Source organism: Podarcis tiliguerta, assembly GCF_965153285.1.
Source record: "Podarcis tiliguerta genome assembly, chromosome: 7".
Classification (NCBI taxonomy): domain Eukaryota; kingdom Metazoa; phylum Chordata; class Lepidosauria; order Squamata; family Lacertidae; genus Podarcis; species Podarcis tiliguerta.
The window spans coordinates 46,206,362-46,216,895 of NC_139540.1; the positions used below are offsets into that span (position 1 = coordinate 46,206,362).

General features: G+C 44.9%; 1 protein-coding gene across 3 annotated transcripts in view; it reads right to left on the reverse strand.

Moving 5' to 3' along the window:
• The window catches only part of DLGAP1 (DLG associated protein 1), a 286,294-nt gene extending 276,235 nt beyond the window's left edge, over positions 1–10,059 (reverse strand). Inside the window, exons 1-2 of one of the 3 annotated variants that reach the window (XM_083450106.1) lie at positions 9,435–10,059; positions 8,969–9,253 (exon numbers count right to left, since the gene is read on the reverse strand). The gene's annotated coding sequence lies outside the window, so the exon portion shown is untranslated. The remainder of the gene's footprint in view (positions 1–8,968; positions 9,254–9,434) is intronic. The other 2 variants (XM_083450100.1, XM_083450104.1) reach the window with 2 other exon arrangements.
• Between the last annotated feature and the right edge of the window lie 475 nt (positions 10,060–10,534).

Consider the following 10,534-nt stretch of genomic DNA (forward strand, 5'->3'; position numbering starts at 1 on the left):
TACCACTATCTTCAATGGAGCTTACGTCCAGATCATTGCTATGTATTTTGCTCCAACATTTCTGTCCTTTCTTCCCAAGGGCCAAACTATCATATATTATGATTTTGCTAATATATTTCACAGCAACATCTTCCAGCACAGAATTCCTAGCCTGTTTTACTTTACCAGGGGAACTGTCTCATCACTTACTGACCAGGTTCAGGTGTAATGGGAAACCATGGTGTCCTGTTACGAGAATACACCATGGTGAATCTTTGGCTGGTGTGCATCTTCTTTTCATTGTTTCAGATGTGAAAGGGTGGAATCTAAAGAATCTATTTGCACTTTGGACTAAAGCCCTGTTTCCTATTATGTCTGAATATCATGGAGGGAAGGGGACTACAGTTAATATAAACCAGGAGCTGAAACCATGATTTGATCTTGAGACACAAATAGATGCTTTAAAATTTATCTCCTTGCAGATGGAGAAGGGAAGAGGAGGAAACATGTGAACCAGCCTTCCCACAGCATATCCTTGTAAAGGAAATCTTAGTTTCGCATTAGGCTGTTGTCAGTAGGGTCATAGTCACAGGGACTGTTTCCATCAGCACCATAGTGATTTTTATTTCCTCCTTGGCTGCTACAATGATAAACTCCAACCATTGGAGGGTTTGGTTTAGGTGATAAGCAGGATTGACAAGATTATAAATTAATGCATGAATAGATCTCATAAATTAAAATGAATTTAGTTTTACTTCAGTTTTAACTGAAGTAACTCCCTGAAATAGGATGCTTATTGCTTCTTCAAATTTTATACATACAGAAACATATACATTCATGTGTCTATGTGTGATTACACTGCTATTAACAAAGAGTGTACCTCTTAGGATTCAGGCAAAATGAGCAGCAGGGTTCTATTTTAAAAGGCTTTTCTTTGTTATTTTATTAAAATATTCTGAATTGTCCTCAATATAACGCTTTTACTAATCAATTAATCAGTTGTTTAACAACAAACATTTAAAATTAATTCAACAGTGTTCTCTGCTTTTGTTCAATGTTAGCATTACAGTTTTTGCCCTTCTCTCGGATCTAGGTAACAGAGATGCTTTCTTCACAGCAGACAGAAGTCACATAATAAAATGTCAAGGGCCAGATGTCAGAGGTAGTAAAGATGTTAAATGAAGCAAAAGATAAACATCAAACCGTAAAGTGATGATAAATAATGTGACACATAAAAACTCACAGAAATGCTACAATGCACACATGCTTAATGTTGACCAATAGGCAGCAATGAAAGAATTTAGAAATAGAATTTTACAGAAAATGACAGCTTATTGTAAAAATATATATTATTCAGAGCTAATGGACTATTAATGCCAAACTCACATTTTGAGACTCTAGTTGACTTTTACCCCAAAATGAAATGGACATTGAAATCAGCTTGTCCTAACCTCTATTAAATCCTTATATACATGCATAGTACTTTTCAGTATTTAGTCTAATAATCAAAGGTAAAAACTCACTTCCAAAGACAAAGCACCATGGGTTTGGCAACAAGAGACAAGAGATTAAGTGAAGGGCGGGGGAGGGAACAGGTGAAGCAAACCCAAATGAGAACCTAGAAAAGAAAGCTGTTGTCAACCTTTGCCTTTTGATGTAACTATAGCCCATCTTTCGAATCACTTTTTACATGTATATCTGGTATCTGGTTGGCATTTTTCTAGGCTACAGCATCTACCAATAGATAGAGCCAGATTCACAATGACCACTGTAAAGCAGATTCAACTTTTATCCACAAACATAAGGATGAAACCTGTTAGAAGACAGATAAAGGCTATTAGACGAGCAAGAAATCTCCATTATGTGGTTTTAAACAGGCACCCCTCTAAAGCACAACTTGATGACTCTCCTGTAATTCTGAACTGGGACCATGTATTAAATAAGGCTTCTGCTTATGTTATCTTGCAGTCATATCACTGTAGTCCTTTTGCATAAAGAAATACAGTTCATTCATTCACTCAATAAAAACTTCTGCATAAAAAGGAAAATACGCATCCAGTCAAAGTTTTGCATAATAATTTCGCATAGAAATAGAAGCCAATTTGCATCATGAAAGAGAGAATGAATCACATCTACATTTATACCAAAGATTATTTATAAATTATTAGGCTCTGTTGGCAGTGAGAAAGTATTTATCATACTTGTCTTCACAAAAGGTTATACTGTAGCAATTTTATTTTTAAAATACATAAACACCACATCCTGCAAAATAATGAAATGGTTATTTGCAGTTATGAGAAACAAACCTACCTGTAGGATACTTTTTTATAAACATTTATTTGTCAATAGCTGTATTTACTATTTATAATCATGGCTTTGTCAAACAGCTATACAACTGCTACAAAGAGGCAAAAGGAATCACAATAGTATCTTATACTGTAATGATGCAAAAAAATGTATTGGTAGGTTTATGGAGTCTGCCACCCAGGGTGAATTGAAATACAAGGCATAATCAGGAGTTCCCAGATATTTTTAGCAGTTGTCTCTTCAGATGTTCAGGTGTCTTGTTCCTCAAAACACTCACTGATAAATCACCACAATTTTATCTGGCAGATGGAGCCATCCCACTCTGCTTAATTCTACCTCCTGCGTTCCTTATGCCACCTGTCCCTCCACTTACTTCAAAAAGGTTATTCACATGTCAAAAATGCAGATGCCACTAACAGCATCCCAGTTGGTTCTCTTCCAGAGAGTCAAGCACCCGCAACTCCCTGATCAGGAAAGAAGTTCTAGATGGGTGGAGGAATCACACAATTTCCCACTTATTAGGTACTACCTCTATAAAATAATAAGGCATGTCAATTAGACTTACTAAGAGACCCAAGTAAGAATACAGGAACTCCAAGGCACACATGAAGTTCCTTTGGCACACCTTTGAATACATTAGAACTCTGCAAACTTTGGATCATGCATAGCTTAAATAGGTAATAGCCAAAAATGTAAAGTACCGTATTTTTCGCCCTATAGGACGCACTTTTTCCCCTCCAAAAATGAAGGGGAAATCTGGGTGCGTCCTATGGGGCGAATGCAGGCTTCGCGGACCTCTCCGCAAACAGCAGGAGCGCTCCCGCTGCTGACGGAGAGGTGCCTGCATGCTGAAGCCTGCGCGCGCTGAGCTCAGCGCGCCCAGGCTTCGCGGACCTCTCCGCTAGCAGCGGGAGCGCTCCCGCTGCTGGCGGAGAGGTGCCTGCATGCTGAAGCCTGCGCGCGCTGAGCTCAGCGCGCCCAGGCTTCGCGGACCTCTCCGCTAGCAGCGGGAACGCTCCCGCTGCTGGCGGAGAGGTGCCTGCATGCGGAAGCCTGCGCGCGCTGAGCTCAGCGCGCCCAGGCTTCGCGGACCTCTCCGCTAGCAGCGGGAGCGCTCCCGCTGCTGGCGAAGACGTGCCTGCATGCCGAAGCCTGCGCGCGCTGAGCTCAGCGCGCCCAGGCTTCGCGGACCTCTCCGCTAGCAGCGGGAGCGCTCCCGCTGCTGGCGGAGAGGTGCCTGCATGCCGAAGCCTGCGCGCGCTGAGCTCAGCGCGCCCAGGCTTCGCGGACCTCTCCGCTAGCAGCGGGAGCGCTCCCGCTGCTGGCGGAGAGGTGCCTGCATGCCGAAGCCTGCGCGCGCTGAGCTCAGCGCGCCCAGGCTTCGCGGACCTCTCCGCTAGCAGCGGGAGCCAGCACTGGGCTCCCACGGCTTGCAGAGAGCTGCCTGTTTGGGGGCTGGGAAATAATTTTTTTCCTTTATTTCCCCCCCAAAAAACTAGGTGCGCCTTATGGGACGGTGCGTCCTATAGGGCGAAAAATACGGTATATTGGACAATACAATGCTAATATGCGAAAAGGTGGCTGGAGTTATCAATGACATGATATATCTCAAAGTTAAGGAAATAAGCAGAAAATAGCCTTCATGTTATAAAAACTGCAGGCAAAGTTACTCATCTAACCTCTGTGTTTCTTCATATTTAAATGGAGGAGACCCACCAAAATTACAGATCACAATGGTTCTATACAGTTACAAAGACTGTCTAGAGCCATTTGTAATAATTACAATGACCTTGTAGTTGAAGTTCCTGTTCTAGAGTAAGAGCCTGGCCTTGCAAGCCTCCTCCATGAATGGGAATGGCAGGAACACTTTTAGAATGAAATTCTAAATGATAAACTAAAGTATTTCATATCAGCTGCTAGACAATTCACCAGTTTGAGATTATTTCCATCTAAACAATTACAATTTCATGTGGAATACGACTATCTTCTCTATGCACCATGAAGACAGGGAGCACACTCAAAGCGCAAATGCTCCCACTCTGTGTAATAGATAAAACTTGAACCAGGATATCATGAAGTTATTTGCATATAAGTTATGTTGTATGGTGGAGAATGAATATATCAGACACATGACTTCGGAACTGGCAAGCAGTAGGCTGTTCATTCAAAAAATTGGTTTTTAGGGTTGAACCTAATCTCCCATCCTTCCAGCTACTGGAATTTGTTGTGAAGGATGATGGAAATTGTAGCTCAAGCCCACAGACCCAGAACAAAGGGGATGTTGTGGCATCAAGATGCTTGATACATCTCCTTTCATTTTTGAAAGATGCATAGGGAAAGCTCTTTCCCTGAGGTTATGAATTGGTAGGGGTAGCACATGTCCAGAATCAGCGTGAGTGGCCCACCAGGCTCATGCAGAGCTTGTCTGAGGCTCAGAGAGGGAGTCTTGTCAGAATAAAGTTATAAACTCAATCAAAAAAAGCATCCGGTCCCTGGTAGGAGCCCCCAACCAACATAGCCCTCAGAGGCCCATGGTAAGTGTACTCTGCTCCCAGGACAGGTCAGATCAGATCAGTAAAAACAGCCCCTGTCTATAGGGTTACAATCTAAAAGTTATGACACAAACAGGGGGGAAAGGAAGAGGAAAACTCAGGCACCAATTATTAACTGGCCTCTTCTCTTGGAAACACAATACCAAAGGAAGAGGCAATGGATTTTTCCAAAAGGAGAAGAGATTAGGCATAGTTCCTAACAGAGAGAGCTTTTAAAATAAATTTATCCACAACACAAACACGCTTAAGACCTCCAGAACAGTGATTTCCAATTAACTAAGTACTGTGGACCCCCTGTTTTTCAAAAGCCAAGGTAGGGACCCACTACTTTTGAAAATTTTGATACCTCTATGGTAGTTTATGTTACGTGAATGGTGCTATGGACCCCCTGGGTGTGTTACGCAGACCCCCTAAGGACCACGGACCACCAACTGGGAACCACTGCTCTAGAAGAAGTAGTGAACAGGGCTCCACTTTGTTTCCCAAAGCAAAATATAAATGAACCAAATCAAAGCCTTTCAATTTACATATGATCATGGCCTTAGCCCACAGACTTTTGAATGGACTCCATGAAAGACTACTCTTGTACAGAGGGAAAGAAGAAACAGAGCCTGGGTAATCCACTTCAACAACCTTCAGAAAAGCCATACAACACAGTGGAAAATCTCTGCATATTATAGATAATTATACATGATTTTCTTCTTGACTTGGGATAGGACATTATTCGGAAACCAACACTCTTTGTCATGGAGACTCTTTTTCATATTTCATTAGCTTAGGCCACAGAGGAAACATGTGCCATGTATCCCTTTTAAAATAACATTATCTAATTTCATAGACAATAAAGTCAAAATTGACTTCATTTACAGAAGCTAAGGAGGTGCAATTTTTCATGGACCAGTGCCCTGGGCTTTATCTTAAAATGACATTATGGTTAGCCTCTGACATTATCAGGTTTGTCTATTACAGTTCATGTGAAACTTCATTCAAGATGTTAAGAGACCATTATCTTTAAACCATGGAGAATAACTTCAGCATTACAGAAGCCGGCTTTGACATTGTCAACATACTATATTATCTCCTGAATTTCTATGTAACATAATGACTAATCCAGGCTGAATTCATTCACACCATCCTTTTAACAAGCGTTACACAAGCATATTGTTTACATGTATGTGGTTTGGACTCCATCCTATATTTAGTATCTTAAATGGAGGAGATTAAGGGAATAAGAGTTTAGTAATTTACTTTGGAAGTTCAACTGACATAAAATCCAGAATGATCATAAAAGAAATTATTTTTCAGCCTTTTTAGTAAAGAAAATTGTGCGTTTTAATTAATTATCAGAGGTCTTAAAAGACTTGTTTCAGAAGTACTTAAGAGAACACTGAAGTATTAAAGGTGGGGAAACTACCATTAATTATTACTCAGTACTTATTTTGCCATTCCTAAACTGTTGAACTAACTCAGATAGATCCACATCTAAATGTATTAAGATCAACCATTTCTCAAAGATGACATTTTAATATTAGTATGCAAGCAGATCTTGCAAAGAAAATACCGTAATTCTTATCAATACTCATTAATACCTACTGTATTTTTCTATGTATAACACCCCCCCATGTATAAGATGCCCCCTATTTTGGGGGACTCAAAATTAAGAAAATGGTGGGAGATTGCCCCTGTGTTTTACCCCGCTTTTAAACATTATTTTAGTAATAAAAAAACAAACCCATGTCTTATACACAGAAAAGTACGGCATGTTGTTTTATAAATATGCTTCCACAAAATTAGAAAACTATTTCTGAAGGTGTTTGAATGTCAAATACATAAGAGCTATTATTAAAAGTTTTGTAACGATAAACAGTTATTCCAGTGAAGCATTATTATCCAAACTTAACTACATTCTGAACTGAAGTATGTTGAAATTCGCAACAACATTAAGTTACTCTACAACAGTATCGTATTTAACATCTTGTTTGAAAATAATAAGTAATATGATAAGGTGCAACATAAAAATATCCTTAGTTGAGCTACTAAAAGATTACACACACAATCTTGTTAAATGGGATATTTTTCCAAATAGTGAATGAGTCATTTAAAGATGTTTACTTTAGAAATAAAATCTGACCTATTTCTTAGTATACAACTACTCAAATCTACAGTTTTTACATTCTAATCAAATAGCTCCAAAAATAAACCAGGGGCAAGTTGTACGTATGCTGTCAATCAGATCTCAAGTAAAAGAGCTACCAGTAATCACCAGGCAAACTCTCACTTTTTGCCTACTGCACACCAGTTAATAATGTAAATCACATCAATATCCCCCTACTGTCAACACCAAGGAGTACAGTAAATTTCATTAACTTCTGGTAGTAAGGTAACATACAACAATAATATTTACACATATTTCCTCTAATCTGCATCCAATTCCCAAAAAAGGGGAGCAGGAGGTCTCCAACTGTTCTATTTTCTTTCCTGGGATATCTTAGTACTTTGCTTCTGATTGTTTGTGGATAACCAATTTTGTACTGTTAAAAATGGAATTATGCCAATTTCTCTATCACCATCTTGCTATATTAATCATATAACCATAGAGACAGCTGCCAAATCAAAAAGCTTTGATCTACACACTCAAATCCCATCCAGTTTCATACAACCCAAAAGATTAAAAGCCATTTTACTGGTTTAGTGGAGAAGTGAAACTGTTGATTATGAATAGTTTATAAGCATTGGATCGGACTAATGCTATGGAAACCAAGAGGAAACAGGACCAGTTAATACACGCTGCCCATTCTTTTCAATCATTCTTGTTCAGATTTCCCATTCCTTTCAAGAGAGAGAGAGAAAATTACAGCAGTGCAGTGCCCTGAATGCTGGCTTCATTTCCTCCCCCTTATGCCTTGAAAGGCTTCTCCAGCAGCTGCGCTTCCACTAAATGAAAGTGCAATTTGTTATAACCTCCACAAGCCTCGATGAGGGGCCACTGCTTGATTTCAAGCTCCCCATTTATGCCATTCACTCGACACAGGATGGACCTTGTCAGGGATTTCACAGCACACCCAAGAACGGCTTTGCTGAAAAGCGTGCGCGCGCGAGCGTCCCCTGCAACCGGAATCAAAACAATGCAGCCCAAACAACAGTTTGCCAGAAGCCCCCACAAAGCTGAGAGAAGCAGCCCCCCGCGCCTGCCGGGACGCACGCCATGCCTTTCTTGGCAGCCCTTGCTAGCAGGAGTCCCGGACGGAAGGCGCCCTGACGACCCCTTCGCCTATCCGAGGTGACAGGACAAGGGAATCGGCTGGAAGTCGCCGGCGCAAGCGCGCCGAGAAGCCACTCAGCCACACGCAGCAACCAGCGAGAGCAGCTGCTCAGCCTCGCAGAAACGCCGCCAACCACCCGGGGAGGAGAAGGGGCAGCGAGTGAGGGGCTTCTCTTCCGCGCGCGGCCACGCAATGGGGACAAAAGCAGGCACTTTGGGAAACTCCATCGCCTCATTCTCCTGACAAACCAGCGCTCCCCTCCCCCCCTTCCCAACAAGGCCAACTAGGCTTCGTCGACCCTTTGAACGCTGCCGCAAAAACGGCGCGGGGGGCAGGGAGGGGCCTCGGAGAATTTCCTGAGGGAAGACTCCCCAGCAAGCCTGATCAATAAAACACCCAACAGGCATTGCTGGGGAGAGAGCCCGCGCGCGCGTTTGGGTGGCGGTGAGAGGAAGAAGACACCGGCTCCCTTTTCTTCCTCGCGCTCCTCTGCCTACACACCCACCCCAGAAGAGCAGCGCAGTCACCTTCCGCGCCGCAAGGACCGCTCCCCACCCAGCGCTCGTGGGTGCCGTGGGGAGGCGAAGGAGAGGCACCAAACGGCGCCGGCCGAAGGGCGCCAGGAATGGAGAGAAAGCGCGCTCTCCTCTCCCAAAGGAGAACCCGCCAGAAACCGCAGCAGCAGCCGCTGAGGAGGAAAGCTGTGAGGGAAAGGCAGCCCGCGGCTCGGGAGGCGGGCAGCGCGCGACGTGCTGGTGGGAGCGGGAAGATGCCCACCACCCCTCAGCGTGACATTGTCACACACACACAACACACACACACAGAGGCCTCCCTTCCCCCCAGTTCAACCTTTACCTCCCCACTTACCCGCTGAGAAGCACGCAGGCAGGCAGGCAGGCAGGCAGTCGATACGCGAGCCAAGAAGCACACAAGGCAGAAGTCAAAACACCGTGTGGGAGGGATGCGAGGGAGAAGGAGGAGAGGCGGCGGCGGCAGCGGCAGCTAATCCTTGGATGTGTGTAAAGCGCGGCGGCGGCGGCGGCAGCGTGCGATCCGTGTGCGTGCGAGGAGCGGCGGCGGCGGCAGCGGCAGCACAGCCTTCTGGTCAAGGCGCTGTAACGTGCCTTTGTAGGTAGCTGTGTGCGCTCGGGGCTGCGAGGAAGGAAGAGGCAGAGCAAGATTAGTCAGGCAGGGCAGCCTTAGCGCCGTGCAGGCAATGTTAATATTGGAGGAGAAGAGGCGGAGGTGTCGTCCCCCACTTTCTCCTGCTCAGCCACTCGGGGCCACAGCGGGAAGACACCCCCCGAAACACCACACGCACACTCACACTCACACAGAGGCTGTGGCGACAACCCGGCGAGCGGCGTCCCGCGTGCTTCCTCAGGCTACCTCAAGAGCTGCGTTGCCCAAGGGGGGAAGGCGACGGCTCCCCCTCTCTCTCGGGGTCGCGAAGAGGATTTCCGTCCCCCTGACGCCGCCGCCGCCACGACGACGACGAAGGGGGCATCTCCGCCGAGCTCTTCCCCGGTGCCTTTTCTTGGACTGCGGGCAGGAGGGGAGAGAGGGAGAAGCGTGAGGGGAAAGCGGGGAGCGACGAAACAGACACGTGCTCCGAAATAGACACACAAGGAGACCATCCACATGCGGAGAGCGAAATGGGGAGCGCTTGACGTAGGCGACGTAGCTGGTTGAAAGGGAGGAGGAGGAGGGGATGCGGGTGATGTTTCTGGCAGGGGGCTGGGGAAAGTGTGCGAGGCACGTGCAGCCACTCGGAGTGGGAAATCAAGTCCTCCGAGTTCATTGGAGGCTTGCTCCCGAGTAAGGGCGTAAAGCAGAAAGGCCTCAATTAGAGAATACATCCCACGAATTTTGAGGAGGGAAATATTCATAGAGCAGGGCTGTTAGGCTGCAATCCTCTGCATGCTTCAATCCCATTGTAAGGAGTTGAACTTGTTACTGAAGCACATAGCGTTGGGTTCTGTGGCTGCAATCCAGTGTGCTCTAAAGTGCCCCTGAAGTCAAGAGCTGGCAGCAAGAATGTCATGCAGCCGGGAAGGTGTTACTTATGTTCTTGTTAATGCATTATGGAATGTGAAAGAGAGTCATTTATCGATCCACTGAATTTCCGGCTATTGCAGGATTTACAGGGCAACTGTGTCCACACCATTCTGACGCTCTTTCCTCCTCCAAGTCACACAAAGTGGAGCACAAACAGCACTGCACCCCTCAGTTCTGTCACCGCTTGTCCTTTTACTTCCTGGTTTTCTCCTTCAGTAACACCTGCTTCAATAAAAACAAGGCCATAGCTCAGGTAGAGAACTCTCAGGGCCAAACTGAGTATGAAGCTGGAGGTCCTTAATTGCACCTTCTGGCTTTTCCTGGCAGGGGGTGGCAATTTGTATGGGGGATTCTGTTCAACAGGAAGGGTTGGCT